We start from the raw sequence: 18,871 nt of genomic DNA, 5'->3' as shown, positions 1-18,871 counted from the left end.
GTTTCGACCATGTCCTGAACATGAACTCACACAATTTCCCTCACCAGATAAAGGCTCTTGTATCTGTGACATGGCACTTAGCAGCACAACATGATTAAGTTCAAGGGCAGATTAAATGGTCCATTTCTGTACAGAAACGGGAGTAAAAGCTGCTCTCTTCTGCCAGAGGACTGTGGCTGGTGAAAGGCTGCAGGTATGGGGTCTGGATACCAGGTGCTGTAGAGGGAAATGCCAGATCCTTGTGAGTCATGGCCAAGCTCATCCTGATACCAGAATAGTAACTGCAATGTGTTTTTGTAAAAGGAAGCTATAATATTAAGTAGACTTCATAGAGTCTGTCTCTCCTGCTGGAACTGTTTCATTTCAGGTAGATAATTAAATATTTGCTGAGCCAAAGGAAGTGTGAGAAACAGGAAAGCCAATGTGGGGAAGCTCTTTCAAAAACCATGTTGGAGTAGTCTGTTTCACTCCCATGCAAAATTATGACAACACTTCAAAAACTCAGCTTTTTATTTTAAACCAAAGAGAACTTAATTTTCTTATTAGTCTGCTTGTAAAGCCCTCATCCATAATCTTTGTATCCTTGAACTTCAACAACCAAAACAAGGTAAAGGAAGAAAAGGATCAGTATAAACTTACTAGGGGTAAAGCACTCACTTCTTTTTACCATAGCAGTATCTGTGTTATTTCTCTAGCTTTAAAGAAGACAAAGATCAGCTTGACCCCTTCCTTTTTTTTTTTTTTTTTCTTTTTAATAGATCCTTAATAATGTTACACTTATTAACAGTTTCATTTTTAATGTTCCCTAGGTCACGTTTTAAACTAGAAATAAAATCGTCTCCAATCAATAGGGTAAATTAAACACAATGTACAGCTAAAAAGCACTCCCTCCCTTTATTTATGAAGCATAAAAAATAGCAATATTAATAAAATGACTCCAAGAGATGAGTTTTATTTCATGTCTTTCAAAAATAAATGATTTATTCAAGATGTGCATATTTTCAAGTTACATGGTTTCCCTCGACAAATATTCCAGTATGTTTCTCAAAGTCTTAGTTTAGTGAGTATGACAAGATGTTCGCACTCTTTTTATGGTGAGGAAGAATGCCAAGACTATAGTTGGAGAAGCCAGATTTGTAATATGGTAGGAACAGTCTGGGAATTCCTAATTTTTCTCTTACTTGTTGGCAGCCAATGCCAGATTTCCAGCAGAAAAAACCTTCCATCCAGAATTAAAACAACTCTCCCATAGCTTCATACTGGGAACATATTTGTGGCCAACAGAGGCAGGGAGTAATTCTTCAGTCTCCCTGGTACCCACAAAGACCTCTGAGAAACATGAGCTCAGTGATGGTTAGTAAATACATTAAACTAACGTAACAAGGAACATGGCCTCTGAAGTCTGGGGACCTGTGCTGGCCTGGGGTTTCTTCTCTTGGGAGAGAGACCCAGCTGTAGGTCAAGATGCAACCCCACGTGCTGGCAGGCAAGGAAATGGAACTGGGGAGTCAGATCAGGAACAGCGCAGGTCACAAGGGAGGCTCCAGAAATGTAAAACAAGACATTTGCCATTAAAATACCAGACAGGAAAAAGCAAGTGAAAATAGTGGATAAACAGTAAGGGTAAAATGCAGGTCACTGGTTCTGGCTTCAGAAATCACTTGGGGTGATATCAATTCTCTAGCATTTACTCTAGGTTCTTGCTCCCAACAACAGCAACCCCTAGCTTAGGGACCTTGACTGCTGCAATGCGCCAAGGGCTTCACTGTGCATGTCAATATCACTGTAGTTACTTTCAAAGCTGCAAAAGTACAACCTCAGACACAGAAATGCTTTGCCTTATGCACCAGGCAGGTTCCTAAAGCAGGACTTCAGGTTTCCCAGCAAAACCTCAGTATCTTGTCCCTTTGCCTCCACGCTCTGTGAACGGAGTTGCTCTGCTTGTACAGAAAGAAGAAAAATGTTGGCAACAAGTTAAGCTTTACTCCCCACATTTATAGCCACCTTTGTGCACCACCATGGCACACAGAACCAGAAGGTACCACAGGAGGCTATTGCCAGCTCCCAAAAGGCGATGGCTGCTGCTTTACCCAGCACCTAACCCCAAGAAGCATCAGTGTGACCAGCACTGTGTGCTTAGCTCCCCTGGGAGCACGGGGCTCTCTCGCAAGTACCAGGCAGCTCAAAGATCCCACAGACCCACCCTCAGATGGCCAAAAGGTATCTTGGATCCTCTGTTGCTTTTTTCCACTTGCAAGCCTATGGCCTCCGTACAGATACACGCTTAAAACTGAGGTTGAAGAGAAGCAGAACAAAGATTTAAATATTGCATTACACATTTTAGGTGTTGGAACACTGAAATAAATCAGAGATGCCTCTAAGCAAAACAAACTGAAAGAAGACACTACAGTCTTTCAGGCACAGACAGCTTTTCCCCATGTACTAGTACAAAGCTGCTTGCAGCGGGGTCTGCACTGCAATGACAACCTCTACAGAGAAGCAAAATAAGTAACAATTAACAGGTCAGACAGGGCTGTATACTCAGTCAAAAAGCTTATAAAAATAGATGTATGGAGAAATACATTTCTCTAGAAACAGCAGAATTACTACACCTGTTGGTACAATGTAAAGGAGAAAGCATCTTGTTTCCTCTTGCTAATTACTGTACAAGACCTGACATCTGTTCTGCTTATGGTAACCTCTTCTGATGGTTTGTTGATACTATGATACTATTCATTTTACACTGGGAGTTATAAATGGCCATCTCCCTGTCAAGTGCCCGGGACACTGACCATTTCAGTTAATTGCACAGAGACAATACCACTTTTCCCAAAGTTTCTTTACAGAAAGCTTTTGAAAGAGCAGGATTTTTTTTTTTTTTTCTTATTTTTGTAAACATCTTAGAACAGAGCACAATACCAGAGAAGAAATTACTAACCTCTCAATTTATGCTTTCATTACAATTTCTTTTGAATTACCGAGCTTTCCAACTGCTTCTCAAATTCCCATTGAAGTCAGCACCCCATCACCTGGCAGGGAAACAGGTTCTTAAATGGTTCAAGAGTGGAGCATGGAAGAGGGTCAAAAGAGGAGCATGAGAATCCCAATTTGGGTCAAAGGGAAATGGATGTTATGGATGCTAAATGAGTACATGGATTTAAGGAGAGGTGGGAAAGCTCATAGCAGAAAAACTCAGATGGTTACAGAAGACAAAAAAACACTTTTGCCTCATGAAGCTCCTGAGCTGCTGTCTGGCGTGGGTGGAATTTTGTTTTTGTCCCATGTATCTATTCTTGGGTTCACTTTAATAAACATTGGTAAGACCACATAATTAATTTCAGCCAAGTCATTCATTGATTTAAAGATTTGTCTGTTACTTTCCTCCTTTTGTTTTCAACTCCCAGCTTGGAATCTTCAATTTTTTTTTTTTTTTTTTTTCTGATTATTCAGCTTCCCTCCATCTCCAGCCTCATAAATTTTAAAAAAGCAAATACTTCCTTTGTGAGAGCAGCACAGTAAGGGACCATGCTTGGTTAGTTTCAAGAAGGTGAGCAACAGAAGAAGACAACAAAAATGAGTCATGTGGCAAAAGAAGAACACAGCAAAGTTAAGTCTGAAGCAGAAGGAAAGAAAACAGGAGATGGAGATCACAGAAACAGCCAACTTCACGCTACGTTCAGTTAGACTGGAAAGAAATAAAAACAAAATGTGAAAGCTCTTCAGTGAGAAGGAGCCGAGATGGAGCTGTTTCTCCAACTTCCTCCACCAGCCACATATCTCAGCAGCCACCTCTCCTTCCCTTCATCTCACCCTCCCAGCAGTGGGCAGCTTTGCCTACACTCCTTGACCAAGCCCAACAGGACTCAAGAGTGTTTGAGTGTTTTTTCTTCTTTCCAAGTAACTTCCCAACTTCTTTCCCCTCTAGATTTGTGTTTACCAGAAAACATCTCTTTGTAAATCATTGACTAAGGATTACCTTGTCCCAAATCCTCCCTTTCAGATACCATCTTCACCAGCTTTGGGTAGTTTCAGTCAGGCAGCTTTGTAAACCTCTCACCTCGTAATAGTCTGTTTTCTTTTTATCACACATTTTGAATTATCAATGCCTGTCACACCAGGATTTTTTTTGAAGACAGCTAATATTGGGAGTGACTGACAGAGCAGATCTCATGATGATGAACATTTGCTTCACAGAACAAGGCTGCAGCAAGTGCAAAGGTCAAGCCTAACAAGAAAAATAAGGAAGGAAAACATATTTTTCTTTCTGCCTCTTTCTCAGTCTGTCTTTCCCCAGTCTGTCTCCTGTCTTGTATGGATATCGCATGTACCTGCTCTATGAGAGAATGACTTTTTGATAGCTGAAAGAAAAAAATGTCTGAAAAAAGCCTGATTCAACATTAAGCATTTTAGATGTTCATAATAAAATGAAGAGTTAAAACAGTTAATTTGACTCAAAATTATGTTTTCCTCTTAGATTTAAAGCCTCATTAACCTGCTGATATTACTTAAATCACATTTCAAATGACATCTCAGATGTTAAAATCAAATGTTTTGTCAGCTCCGGAATGAAATGTCAAGAGAAGGGTGTCTAAAAGCTCAGAATTCCCACGTCCTTTTCTTAAAGAAAATATTAGCTAAATTTGACAAATAAAGTCTTGTTTATTCCAGATTTTTTTTTCCCCCAATAACTATTATTTATTTAAAAGTTACTTAGTTCTGTAGCTGTTATGACAACAACAACTTTCCACCCAGCCACAGCACACCATGTGAAGGCAAATAACTGCAAGCAGACTGAACAGAAAAAGACAAGAAAAAAAAAAAAGACTTCATTTACTGCTGATCTATCTCAATCTTTTCTGCTGCCCACAGACCAATAAAACAGTAAAATAAAAGAACAGCTGCACACACACCTGAAGACAGTAAAGCTGGTGCAGTTTGCAGACATGTTTTATATCTGTAAATCTCAGCAACCACTTTAGAAAATATGAGGTAAATTTTAAACTGGTAATGAAACTTAACAAGGAAGATAGTCTCAGATTAGATGTGGTCTGTAATCCAAAGTGAATCTATTTCTGCATGTGGCCTTGACTTCAGGTCGATAAGAAAAATCAGAAGCTAGGTAAAATCCCAGTGAGTCGAAGTGAAAGATGTATTTCTCCTCGCTCTAAAGAGAAAAATAAAAAACTTCCTTTTTGTTCATGACAATTCAGATGTTCTGTTGATAAATTTAAGTCTATTAAATAATTAAAATAACATAATATTGCCCAGAACAAAACAAAACCTAACATAAGAATACCCAGTGAAGCCCCATCTGTTCAACAGGAGAATGCTAATGAAGACTGAAAAAGGCAATTGCACTTGTATTTTGTTTTTAGTTGCTCTTTTCATCTATTCATAAATTGCAAATGAGAGAATTGGAATAAACTGCCAGCATATTACACTCCTGCCTAAGATCTCCACAGCCAAGTATCCCAGTTCTCCCCGCGGGTCCTTCCAGCTTTTAGGAGAACCCTCCTATTATCATTCCCACACTAACACACTAATACTCTGCAATTTGGCTTCTGGCTCCCACCCCCACCTCTCAAACATTGTTGCCTGCTCTCCCACCTCAAAGAGAGGGCGTTTTAAAACACTAATTAGGGTTGAACTGTGGCAATACAGAAATTGCATCTGTTGGAACTCTTCTAATAGCCTAACAACCATTTGCTTGGTTCTGGTTTCAAGGTGGGGGCTCTGAGCCACAACAGGAGCACTCGGAACAGCACCCGGCATGCCACGTGCCCCCAGAGATCTCTGCGGGAGCCCAGGATAAGCCCTACCTCTGGAGCGTCACTGGCTAAGAGAGTCTTCTCTTCTTTTCTCTTATCCTCATCATAAGTACTATTGCGCCCAATTCACCTCCAGATTTTTAAGTCCCATTGCAGCAAAAATAACAAGGGAAATGTCAGTAGCATCAGGAGAAAACCTGCATTGCACAAAGGTAGAATAAAAGGAAGCTGACAAAGCAACACATCCATGCGAACAGATGCTCACTCCGACTTTTCACATCAATAGTGATGACAGACCTTTGAGTTCAGCAAAATATAAGCAGAGAAACAAGAAATGGTGTTAATGTGGAGTCAAGAGGGGCGATTTACAACTGCTGTGGAGTTGGTGGAGAGTACATGGGCTACTGCCTCAAACCTGGTCATCTGAAGATATGCTATGGCTGTAGCAGGTTTGGGAGCAGCATCTGCCTCTTTTCCTTCATGCTCTTCATTGGCATTGTCCACTTAAACTACAAACTGTATGGCAAAAGCTCTCTTTTCCAAGAAACTGTTATGCAGCACACTGGATTCCAGTCTTAGGTAAAACTGGCTAGAGCTTGCTGTACTTCAGATTACAATAGTAATACGTCACATTTGCAAAATTTTATGGTAATGAGAAAGGAAAAAAATAACAGTTGTCTGTCTTGGATTTAGCCCATGGCTTTGCCTCAAGCTAAAATATATGTTAAGTGAGCTAGAACTAATAATGTCATCTCTGTGATTGCTAATGATTTAATTAAATGACTATAGTTACATTCAAATAAATATCTGAATCTCATTTTATGCAGTACAAAAAATTGTTTTAATTAAACCTGATTACAGAAGTCATACTAAGGAAGTGTTCTCTTTAGTACTTCTGAAATGAAATGGAATCCATTAATCACTTTGATGTTCACATTTGAAATACTACAAAAATAAGTGCCTGTAAAAGAAAGTGTTGTCATCTTCTATAGAAATAGTGGTACAAAACCCTATCTTAATGGAAAATTATAGATGAGAAATGAAAAACCCTTGAAGCTCAAAATTCAATAATGTTGTTCCTTCAAAAATATGTAACTTTCCCCATGTGTGCGTAATTGCTTGGATTTTTACAGACAATGGTAGACTTTCTTTTTCAAAAGAGAATGTAAGAACATTGTTGTGTGTTCCGTGGTGGAACTACAGTTGCTGTGGGAACCATCACTCTGAATTTCTTCACAGCTGTGTTTATATCCTCAATCAAACGGTGGAATTAAAATAGTTTTCAGCATTCATATTTTTGTTTTGTTTTTAAATACCTCCCCCCCCCCAAAAAAAAAAGTTAATTTCCATGACAGTAGAGCCTTAGATTCAAATAAATGCACTACTCGACTCTGATGACAGGAAATTTTCTCTTTGATACCAGTTCTTCACCAAAAAATAAAAAAAAATAAAAAGTTACAACCTAAAATCATTTAATTTCTCTGACACATGGACCTAAATGGGCTTATTTCAAAGAGCTAAGTTTTTTATCTGGACTGACATGCCTCGGTGCATTAAAGTTACTAGAAAAACATATGGCATATGTGCTGGAACAGTTCGACTCTGCAAGGCTGCTAGAATCATTTTACTGCCATTAGGAGAGTCAGTGGAAAATAAGGCTTTGTAAGATTTTAATGCTAAACCCTTCCAAATTGGAAGAGAATAAAGTTTTAGCTTCCATACTATCTCCCTCTTCCAGGATAATTTTTGAAGCCAAAGGTTTAGAAAGTTGAGTACAAGAATAGTTATTATGTGAAAGAAATTCTATTTTATTCAAGAATATATACTGTCTTATTCTTGAGCATCTTGCCCAAATAAACTTGAATCTGGACCACTGCAGCTATGATCTGTCTGTGCATTGAGCTTAGCTTGCTTTACGATCATACCACCCTACAGTTTTTATTATGCCATCTCATTTCCTGCTTTCCTGAATTATGAGAATTTTAAGTGTTCATCCTGTGCTGTACAAGTTATGGATTTACACATGGAATTGCCATTTTCCTCATGAAACGGAAGCATATATATTCCTTTTACCTAAATTCTGCTAAAGCCAATTCCATACCTGTGGACCATTGTTAGATGCTAGATAACCACACTGCATCCTAAATGTGTGCCCATAACAGACAGTCAACTGTACACTCTTCTTTTTAGAAAATAGTAAAGCTTATCTGAGATCAGGACTGTTTTAGTTCACTGAAGGAATAACCAGCAGAACTTTCTCTCAGAAAAAAAGAATGGGGGTTTTCTGACATGCTGTAAAATATACTGTGAAATTTAAACCCTGTGGGACAAGATCTCAGCTACTATAAATCTCTTCTGTTTATGCTCATCTAGAAAATTTAACTTAGGGTGCCTAAGAATCCAGTCCAGGTTTTTCTTCTTTGATTCAGAGCTATCAGATGTAGCCCTACAGAAGGACTGATAACATTTCCTATTGTTCTCTCCTCATTTTTTGTATCTGTCATTTACAATCCAAGTTGACATATTCCCTCCAACAATAAGATCCTTCTTTAACTTTCTATACATTGACTGATTGTTACAGACTGTACGGAATTGGAGTTATGAAAACTAAAAACCAAACAAACAAAAACCCAACTGGTCATGAAAGAGATTGGTAATGAAGATTTGTGACTACATACTGAATACTTGTTTTGCACCTTTTCAACTGTAATTAGGTCCCACCATTTTTGTTAACACTTCTGGCAAACATTTAAGAGCTTTCTAACTCCTAACCCCCTAGCTAATATTTATACTAGAAAACACATTCTAATAAGACCATTACGACCAAAAGATTTGACAAACAGAGCACCAAAACCTACAGCCCCCAGCTGTGGGTCTCCTTCTCTGGCTCCTCTCTGACATCACCAAGTGAAGCTGACAAACACAATAACGCAGTAAAACTCCATAAATATAATCTTATTTAAGGACCTTTATGTTGCCTGGTAGCCACTGAGCATTGAAATAACAAATGACAAAATAAACCTATCCAATAAACCTTCATAGAGTGTCTTACTGACAATTTTTTTTTAAATGTCTTCCTGCATTTCAGTACTACACTGTTTCAGTGCCTGAAGATACCGTGGAAGATGCACTTAGGCATTTCATAGTTGAGTTTCTGTTGAGTTTCCCAATAGCCTGAATTTTCTCTTGACACCACCTTATTAGCCACATGTTCCCCCTCACAAACACACACACACACAAAAAGCTTTTACCTTCTGAAATTGCTGATGACTTCTTGAAGTGATTCTGAACAATAATTTTGTTGATTCATATACTGCCTTTACAACTCATCTTGTTAATTAAATCATCTTGCATCTCAGAGCAGTACTTGGTCTGTCTAGAAAATTTCAGCTTTGGCCCTCCCCACCACAGACTGAAGAGCCATATGATGTTTATTAGCATGCAGCATGTGTTACTTTCAGTTGGCTGGGAAGTTGATGGAGTGAGCTTGAATGCCATACTGGTGTTCACACTGGCAAATTTCCAGTTCCTCTTTGCCACCTGCAAACCACATCCTCCCTCAAACAGGATGCTCATTTCACCATTCCCTGGGGGCAACACCAGATTCTAATCATATGTTTCCCCCTTATTTTTCAGGTATGTGAAGTGGTCATACACAGAAGCAAGGGCTTTGTAGAGTATGCCGGCTGAAAAACTTGGAACTGGTAAATAACTTACCCAAGTTTACCCATCATTTAACATGGAGCAGGCTCTTGGCTTTATATGAAATTACTCTTAATTTTCAGTTTAGTACAAGCATGACGGTAAGCTTTCACTCAGCTTACAAGAGGAGAATCAGTGCTCCATCTTGCACTTTGAGTTGTTGGAAATTCTGTAAGAAAATGTTTAATTTGCTGAAATATGCAGATTGAGGTCATCCAAAATGACTGGAAATTTGATTTTGATGAGCTGTTTTATTTATTTATTTATTTTAAGTAAGGGGAGGAAGGCCTAGGAATATTTTGGAAATAAAACTGGGAAAGTGTTAATTTCAGAAAAAAACTTTATACATAAAAAACATGGTCTCTACGAAATTCATTCAAATTCCACCCTCCCGATTTTTCGTTAAAGTTGTTTAATCAATTTTTTGTTCCTAGTTGAATCAGCAAACAGGAAACTCATCACTTAGGACAGCTCTACACAGTCGTGACCATTGTTCAAGTAAAAAGTAGGAAGTACTTTGCTCTAAAATTTCAAAGTTTAAAATTTGCATTTATCTCTAGCATCACCCTTTCTTATTTTATATTTTTTATTTTATATTTTATTTTTATTTTATTCCAGTGTAGCATTATCTAGCCACTGAACTGCTTAGTTTTTCCACGTGATCTGAACTCCCTTCCGCCTGAATAAGAAGGATTCCACATTCAGGCAACTGGATGACAGAGTATGTATTATTCCTAAATTTAAATATAATATTTTAAAATGTTTTCTGCTATTTGTGAATTGATTTCAGCACTTAGGTTTAGTGGCATTTGTTGCAGATTAGTAAAAAGGCAGCCTAGCTATACATGCTGCTGCACAATTGTTTAGCAAGATTTAGTGTGACTGGCAAAGCAAGAATGCTGCTTTTCAGAGGACAGTGGAATAATGGCTATGATTCAATTAGCCTTACCAAAAAAAAAAGGTGCCTAGAATTAGAAAGAGCTACCTGAATCTCTAGTTTAAACAGGTCTTTATGGGCTGGTACTGCACTATTAAGTTAGTTTAATAAGCAATTATAATTATTGAGAGAGCAACTTCTCTATTAAAGGTCAGGGAGTAATCACTACAGCTCCAGCTATGAATATAATTAGACATTTAATGAAAGGTGTCTATCCAGTGTACTCTCCCCTTTTAACGATTTCAATTTAGAATTAAAAATGCAGTACAGTGGTAAACTGAAATACATTTCAGGCAGAAAAGATGACTACTTTATGCCAAGCTGTTTTTTTTTTTTTTTTTTCCCTTCCTTTTGGACCCAATGGTATGATTACCAACCCCTAAAGGTAAAAGTACAAAGCATTAAAAACAGTAGTATTACAAATCATGTACGTGCAGTACAACTTACATTTTCAAAACCCAGTGACTAAATTGACTATGCATTCTGTGTTTGAACACTCACATTATCTGAACAGATAGATTCCCAATATTAGCCACATATCTCACACAGAAATTTATTGTTGATAATTTAAGGATCAAAATTTGAAAGTGCTGTACACTTCCAGAAGTTAGGTAAGCTTGAGAGGCCTTGGCCATTCTTAAATTTTTAGAATGCAAATTCTAACACCTGGATTCCTGTCTGCTGCAAGCTGGAGTCCTGGAAAGACCCCAGTATGTGAATAACCAAAATGCTCAATTATTGTTTACGTTGGGGTTCTTAAAATTTCTGCCCTCAGCTGGGTCTTTAACCAAATCTAGAGGAAGCACATACTAATTCTCTCAGCAAAATGAATTATTTACTGCATCCTAAATGAAGTGAGAGAAAAGTTCATCCATCCCTAGAATACAGCGATGCATCTTTGTTAACCCTTCCCTGGTAGAACTTGACACTTTCAAGTGAGCTGGCAGAAACAAGAAAGGGAGTGCAGAAAATGATAGATTGGAGTACTGCAATCATCAATTATCCAAAATAAATGCAAAATAAAATTTAAACGTGGTCAATATTCAAGGCCAGGTTTAACTCCCTCTAAAGGGAACAAAAGGGCTTATATATACAAGGGGACTTTGCTATATTCTGAATTCAAGTAAAGTTGATCAGTCTTGAAATCAGCTCTGACCTCAATAAAAGTCAGAGTGAAGTCACCTAAAAGCTAGCTGTCACAGCCAACACAAGTACGCCCAGATGCTCCAGCTGCAGACAGCAGGGAAGAAGAGAAGGGGCAGCAGCAACAGCCCCAGCTGGCCTGGAAGCCAGCGTGGTGAAGTTCATTGGGGCAACATCAGAGCCCCCTGGCTGCTGATCTGACCTCCCCACACCACAGCAGGGGCACTGACCTGAAGCGAGGTTTCTGTTCTTGACTCCAGCCCAACTGGGAAAACTGTGGACTGAACATTCAGTAGTACATATGAAGAAATAATATATTGAAATACTGGAGCTGTTTACTAATATGCTTCTACAACTTAATACTGTCCCTAATTAATTTAAGCCTAACCAAAATGAAATTCATTTAAACCACGTGAAGCGTACTACTGACTTGTGGCATAAATGACCATCTCAAGTCAAACAAATGCCACCTGATACTTAAAACTCCCCTAAAAGGAAAGGTCTTCAGTATAAACATACTACATTTACATCACTTTAGTAATTGAGAACTGATCTTAACAAAAGCTTTCTACATCTGTGGGCACCATCAAGTTAATTTTCTACACATACATTACTTTTAGGTGGATATCCAGTAACAGATAGATGCTTAAAGAATAAATCACATTGTGAACAGCCATATTAAGTTTGAAACACAGAAATGAAATATCTTGTTATACTAGACAGAAAAAAAATAATTGTCTGGCAGAACTGGAAAGGACAGAGCAGAAGCAGGGGACTCCAAGCTAGCTTGGCATAAAACAGATGAAAGCAAACATATCCTCCAGGATGGAGGGGGGTGAGAGTGGAATGAGTTCAGTTCAGCAACACTTTCTTCCTTTGATCAAAATATGAAAAAAAGAGGAACCAGAGTTTAGCAAATCTTGTCTTCCATGACTTGACTGAGTCATGTTCCTTTCCCACATCCTTTGCTTCTCCTCAGTACTTTCCTACATAAGCTACTAATTCCTGTTCTTCGGATTAGTTGGGAAGGCTGGTTAAAATGCCACCTTAGTCCAGAAACTTTATTCCACTCCTGCTTTTCAAAAAAAACCAAAACAAAAACAAAAAACACGAAGAAAACAAATAATATATTTGAAACTGCATGATAACAAAATGCTACATTGAAATGACCTCCTTGTTTTCCTTTTGTAAATAAAACAAACAAAAAAATACACTGGGCAATACAGAATCCAGATGTAAGAAAAACAAGATACTCTTCTTGCTGAAAGTGATCAACATTCATGATGGATTTTGATGGATTCCACCCCCTTCCACTCCCCGCCCCCCTCAAATTTTTATTAGGATGATCTTATGTTCACATAGCTGCTCAACATATATCAATAAACTTACCTTACCTACTCTGCGTTTCTAAATTTTTTATCCAAATCTATAAAAAAATCTGTTGTCCTTTGTGTTCTAATTGAGTATATATACAGTGACCCAAATTTGCATCTGCTACAGCTCTAAGTTAGAAGAGTCAAACAAAAGAGGCATGTATTAATATTCATTTGCATGTATTTAGCACAGAAAAGAAGTCTGATATTATTAAAGAAGGAGACGCTGCGCTAATGATATCTATAAAAGGATTTGATGACGTATAGGAGGAAACCAGCTGCAGCAGTGAGTAGAAAGAATTTGGTTGTTGCATTTTTCACAGACGAGAAAAGTCCCATTAGAAGTTGGGAAATTGGTTTGTATTTTTGCTTTTTTAATTCAGTTCCTTTTTACTAGTAAAAAAAATCTTGGTGATAATGACAAGAGATAAACCTTGTTCGCTTTTGCAAAACTGGTAGCAGTGTTCTATTTTTCTGGCCATTACATCCTCTTGCAGTACCATTATTAATTTACCTGATTATCCTTTAAAACCTTTAACCTGACTTTTAACCTTTAAAAGTCAGTGTGCATAGTTTTGGAAAGATAATTTTGAATTTTCTCTACTCACGCTAACCATGTTGGATAAGAGGGTGATCTGAAGTGTGGATTTCTGGATGAAAGTTTGTGCCAGTCCAGCACATGAATCCAGTAAACTTCACACTAGAATGTTTTCAGAAGGAGTCTAAGGCCTCAGCCTGTAACAGCCTGAGGTTTTGCGGTAACCTCTGACAGACAGACAAGGCGTTGTTTGTGTTAATTAGATCAGTCTCAGGTGAAACACTTCCCTTACCAAAAATTACAAGTTTCATTTACAGGATGATCAGTCTGGGGAAATTCATTTAACAAGATTGGATCAGTTATTGAAACCAAAGACATGAAGAGTGGATCTGGATTATACTCAGCAAGATTTGACAAAATTAAGTGAAAGCTAGTGCTTCTGCCAGTTCTGGCTTACAATCCGGTCATCAACCAAGAGGGGGAGTAGTAATGGATGCATGTCCTGGGTGGATGGGAAGAGCCCTTATGTAAGACCAGGCAGTATTCACACCAACATGCCTCACACTAGTGCATCAGGACCATGGGATCATGAAGGCATTATTGAGTTGCAAATCACAAGTAACCTTCCATTTATAATTCAAAGACTTTGACTACCACTGATATGATCTTGTTTTGCCTTTGGACGCACACAAAGAAAAAAATCTCTTGCAAGAGCAAGTGCTCTATCTAGAATTTCAATTAAGCAGTAACCAAGTGGGATCTGAATGGACATTACAGAAAGAAGCCAGTTTACAATGACTTTGTCAAAGAAGCAGTCTGCAGGCTGACTTCAGCAAATCAAGGAGGATCAGCTAGCAGACAGGACTTGCCAGAAATATATTCAGCTTGGCTAAGAAGTACAGAAGGAAAGGAATAAAATTCCAATAGATCTAATCCCATATTGGCTGCATTAATCCATAAGCATTAAAATACTTCCAAAAATGGCATTCTTTTAAAATCCATGAAGGACATCACACTATAAAGCAAACAGACAACATAAGAAAAAATAATCTGTTGGGTGGGCAGTACAAGCAGACAAATTCAAACATTCATGGAGAGCTGCAAGGACATAAGAGGTAAAAAACAAACAAACAAACAAACAACAACAAAACAGGCCTTTGGAAGATTATTTTCCACAAAGGTACCTTACATTCCTTGGCTGCATCTAACATAGATTTATTTTCTTTTTCTGGAAAGGACACATGCACATTATTGCAACTGATTACTTATTCAGATATATCACCTTGGCTCTTTAAATAAAAAAATAAAAAAAAAAATCGTCAGATCTTTAATGATTATAATTGTAAGACAGTTCCTAAATTTCTCATGTTTTCCCAGTATTTGTTTGCTCATTACTCGTTATGTTATCTTCAGAACAATGGCAAGGTAGAAATAGTTGTGACTGTATTAAAAAGTTCTGAAAAAAAAAGTCATTAGCCCCATTGCCAGTGGGACTAATTCTCAAACTGCATGTCCCTGTAAAACCAATAGCACAGAAACATAAATGACCTGTATGGAGGAACTTTTTTTTTTTTTTTTTTTTTTTTTTTTTTAAGTGGTGATTGCTCATTATGGCACTAAACCACAGAGCTGGCACCAGGGAACAGATTTCGATGCAGGAGCACCCAGATGTTTGGAACCATTCAGAATTTGGCACAAGCTTCCATGTCCTATACATTAGGATTTTTCAAAGACTTTCTCATGAGGAATGAGTTTCATCTTCTGTATGTCCTCACAACAAAAGGAGAGGGCAGGAGGCCTTGAATATCTCTTAGGAAATAAATCTCTTTTAGGCAGTTCCACACAAACATTTATGAGAAACTGAAGAAGACTGTCTCTGTTTGTTCATAAAGGCTGTACTCAGAAATGGAGATCAAACGCTTGCATGCCCACCTTGCTCTGCGATGGTATTAATGAGCCATCAGCATAGCGAGCAGACCTCGGAGGAACTGAAGGCTTTGGCTTACTGCTGCCAATGTTTTTCTTCTTATAGCATGTCACAGCAAGAAAACAACATCAGATGAAGTTATAGGAATATAAAGAAATTTGTAACAGCACAGCAGACTTGTAACCCCACAGTGAGGAAAAACTACTGGGTCAAAATCCCAGACCACAATTATGTACACAGACTGTATTTAACACGATGTAGTCTACTGTCTCTTAGTAGCACAAAGCATCCCCTATACAATCATAAATTCTAATTAACTGAATTCTACCAGTCACCTCTAATTTATGGCCTCATTTTTTCTTACACAGATTTGTAACATACCACTCCACAGAGTCTCCTAGTCCCAGCTCTACAGATCACATTATTCTTAATGTGCCTTGCTCACGTTTCCCACCTGAACCTTGAAATACCAATATGCTTTGAGAAATCTTGATTTTTTTTTTTCTTTATGTAAAGAAAAAACTACATACTTTGTCTTAGCTAGCTGTAACCACCGTGCTCCCAAAGCTGCATGTTTCACGTAACACCACGTAACTGCTATATGCTCAATATGATACAACATCGCTAAGTTTCCTTTCCGTCCCTGGTTCCTTACTGTTTACAGCTGATGGAAGAGCTGGCCAAAAAGTTATTTTCAGCCATGCCTGCACTAAAAAAAATAGAATGTAGTTTAGAAAATCCAGAGCTATGTTCTGAGACCAGAGCCAGTACGTCTATGCAGTCCAGTGCCAAACGGATACATTTATTTGGGTCCAGAATCTCTTGGCAGGTCTTTCTATGTCCATGCAATGTGATGAATGATACGCAAAGGCAACCTGACTTGTAGCCATTCCTTCTGCAATTCTCTGCTCCACGTTTCCTCCTGTTTCTGTTTTCGAGATCAACACAAGCACAGCCAGGACAGTGTCTCTGACCAGAGATGAGCCATATATGACTCTGGCATTCATCCTTCAGTTGCATTCAATTGGTCTGGCTTGTTTGCTATTGTTGCTCCTGTGCTTCATAGGTCTTTTCTTGTCTCCTTATCCTGTTATATATTACATTTTCAATTTAATCATGTATTTGTACTTGTTAAGTATTAAAAGAACTAAGGATAAAGTTCATTATAGCAAATAGAGTCCATCTCCTGACTTTTATGTATCTCCTGCTCTGGAATGTATGAATCAATCTAAGGAGACACTTTCAATATTTCTGATTGAGAAGTTTGGCTAAAATGCAGAGTAATTGTGACAATTCTCACAGAAGCATGGTTACAATATTTAATAAAACTGTTTTGAAGGCCTACAATGATGGTGAACAAAAAATATTTTGTTTTATATTTTTAAATTGCAGACCATGTGACTTGGTCATTTTTTTCCTCACCAAGTCATAAGTGATAAACATTTTCTCTCTCATCCTGGAACAGTTACTGGTCCAAGTTACTGCACTTGGAAGGCAATGCTTCCAGTAGGCTGCAAACTGACATCGTTGGACTATTTGTATCCTTTAAGACCACAAAGTATTATTATTACTGCTGACTTGCTACAAAAGGATGGTAGACCAGAGACGCTGAATTCTAATATTGGCAACTCCTCTCCCTAAAGTCTATTACTTTCAGATGACCTTGTTACTATGCTTGAATACATTAATAGTTACACTTAATTTGCTGTTTTCTTTGGCCTGCAATTAGAGACTGACTTCTGTGCACATCAAAGAGTCTGTATAAATCATAAGGTTATAACCGTAATGAATTTTGGAATATCTGTTGATTAATGATGCTGAAAAACACAAGATTTGTTATTGTTAATACCATTAATATTGTTAGTGGCTGAGCTAATCCATACTCATAAACAACTAATTAAGCATGGGGTCATAACTGGGGTTAGTGATAGTGTTTGGAGAGAGATAAAGTGCAGAGTCCTGTTGTCAGTGTGATTATGTAAAGGCTGCCAAAGGAAGTTCAAGTCTCCCAAAAGTTTTCTGTTGTGAGCTATAGTTCATGGGAGACTTAGGTGGGCTTTGTGTGGGGTTAGGGTCGAATTTAAGGTTTGGAGAGGGAAGCATTAACATATATAGTTTAGATTTCTAATTATCTCTACAAATATACACAAAATAAAACATCTCCTTTGCTACAATACCACACTAACCCAAGGACAAAGAATAGAAGGAGACAGGCTGCAGTCCCTGTGCTGTGTCTGGCTCTTACATGGCTCAGGCTCTGCCTATCCCACGCTGTGCATGGACTGTTCTCTGGACAGATCCCTGAACTGGGGTTCCTGGCTGTTGCTCTCATGACAAGCATCCTTTGTTGTTATTAGACTATAGCATGCACCAGGAAAGAAACAACATTTTGTCAGGAAAAAGCTGTTTGTTCCAAAACTTACAATTCTGTGGTGGCCCTGTTCTTTGGATTTGCAAACAATTTCTGCACTCCAGATATTGCTTCCAATCTTCTGCTCCTGTTAGTAATTATGAAATAAAACCTGGAAAAGATTGAAAAAAGAAGAAAAAAGCTAAGTGAAGGACGACTTCTGCACATTGACAGTTTTTAAGTCACCTCTCACCAGTGGCATAATGACAGTGAGTGGCTGATACCAGCCTATGACTTCAAGAAGTTTCTATGGAAATGCAAGGTCAGCAGCACAAAACCTGACCCCAGCAGCAGCATTAAAGCTATGAAGTTAGCGTGCAAGCTTCCTTCGCATCCCTGCCAACTGAAGACTCTCAAGCAGTTAGAATGATCTGCTCCGGACTGTCACCTTCGCAGCAGCTTTTCATCACAAAGCCACCTTAACACTACACAGAAGTGAGTCCAGAGTATTTTTGTCCCAGGCTTTGTGACAGAAATGCATGTAATATGGTTTGAAAGGAATGCACTGTGCAGTAAACCTGTTAGTAAAGAAAATGCATTTGGCATTCACTTTCAAGTACCCAGTGGCATTAATTCATATTCTGGACAAAAAGACTTCTTAAAAATATTGTTTTTTTTTTGTTTGTTTGTTTGTTTGTTTGTTTTTGTATTATATGGCAGCTCTGAAATACAAAGGATCCCCAGATTAATTGAATACATGCAATCCCTAGCTGAGTCTCTATGCCAAGCTTCAGTCTGGAACATTTTATAGCCAAATGATAAATCCATGAAAACAGGAATTTTAGATTGAAACTGTGACGGCTGTTAGGGTAAGAATATAAATGGCTGTTCTGTAACAGCTATTGAACTATTTTGTTTTGAGCCAATAGCAATGTATCAAAAGCAGTCTATAATCAACATTATAAGATTTAATAGATAGAAGAAAATTGCATTTAACACTTTAAATATTCAAAGTCATCAAAATCATTCCAGATCAAGCAAGAGACTTCTCCAGAATCAGTACTGGCAGAATCAGTACTGGGGAAATTATTTCCCACTTTTTTTTTTTTTTTTTTTTTTTTTTTTTGGTTTGT

At 38.0% G+C, this 18,871-nt stretch overlaps 1 long non-coding RNA gene across 1 annotated transcript in view; it reads right to left on the bottom strand.

Annotated features, from left to right (window-relative positions):
• Nucleotides 1–1,891: 1,891 nt before the first annotated feature.
• The window catches only part of LOC311441308, a 54,334-nt gene continuing 37,354 nt past the window's right edge, over nucleotides 1,892–18,871 (bottom strand). Inside the window, exons 3-4 of the long non-coding RNA XR_014695881.1 lie at nucleotides 17,812–17,910; nucleotides 1,892–1,937 (exon numbers count right to left, since the gene is read on the bottom strand). This is a non-coding gene — a long non-coding RNA (uncharacterized lncRNA). The remainder of the gene's footprint in view (nucleotides 1,938–17,811; nucleotides 17,911–18,871) is intronic.

The sequence above is a fragment of the Aythya ferina genome (genome assembly GCF_964211825.1).
Source record: "Aythya ferina genome assembly, chromosome: 9".
NCBI lineage: Eukaryota > Metazoa > Chordata > Aves > Anseriformes > Anatidae > Aythya > Aythya ferina.
The sequence above is the reverse complement of the archived record's forward strand: the minus strand, read 5'-3'. Positions and strand labels throughout refer to the sequence as shown.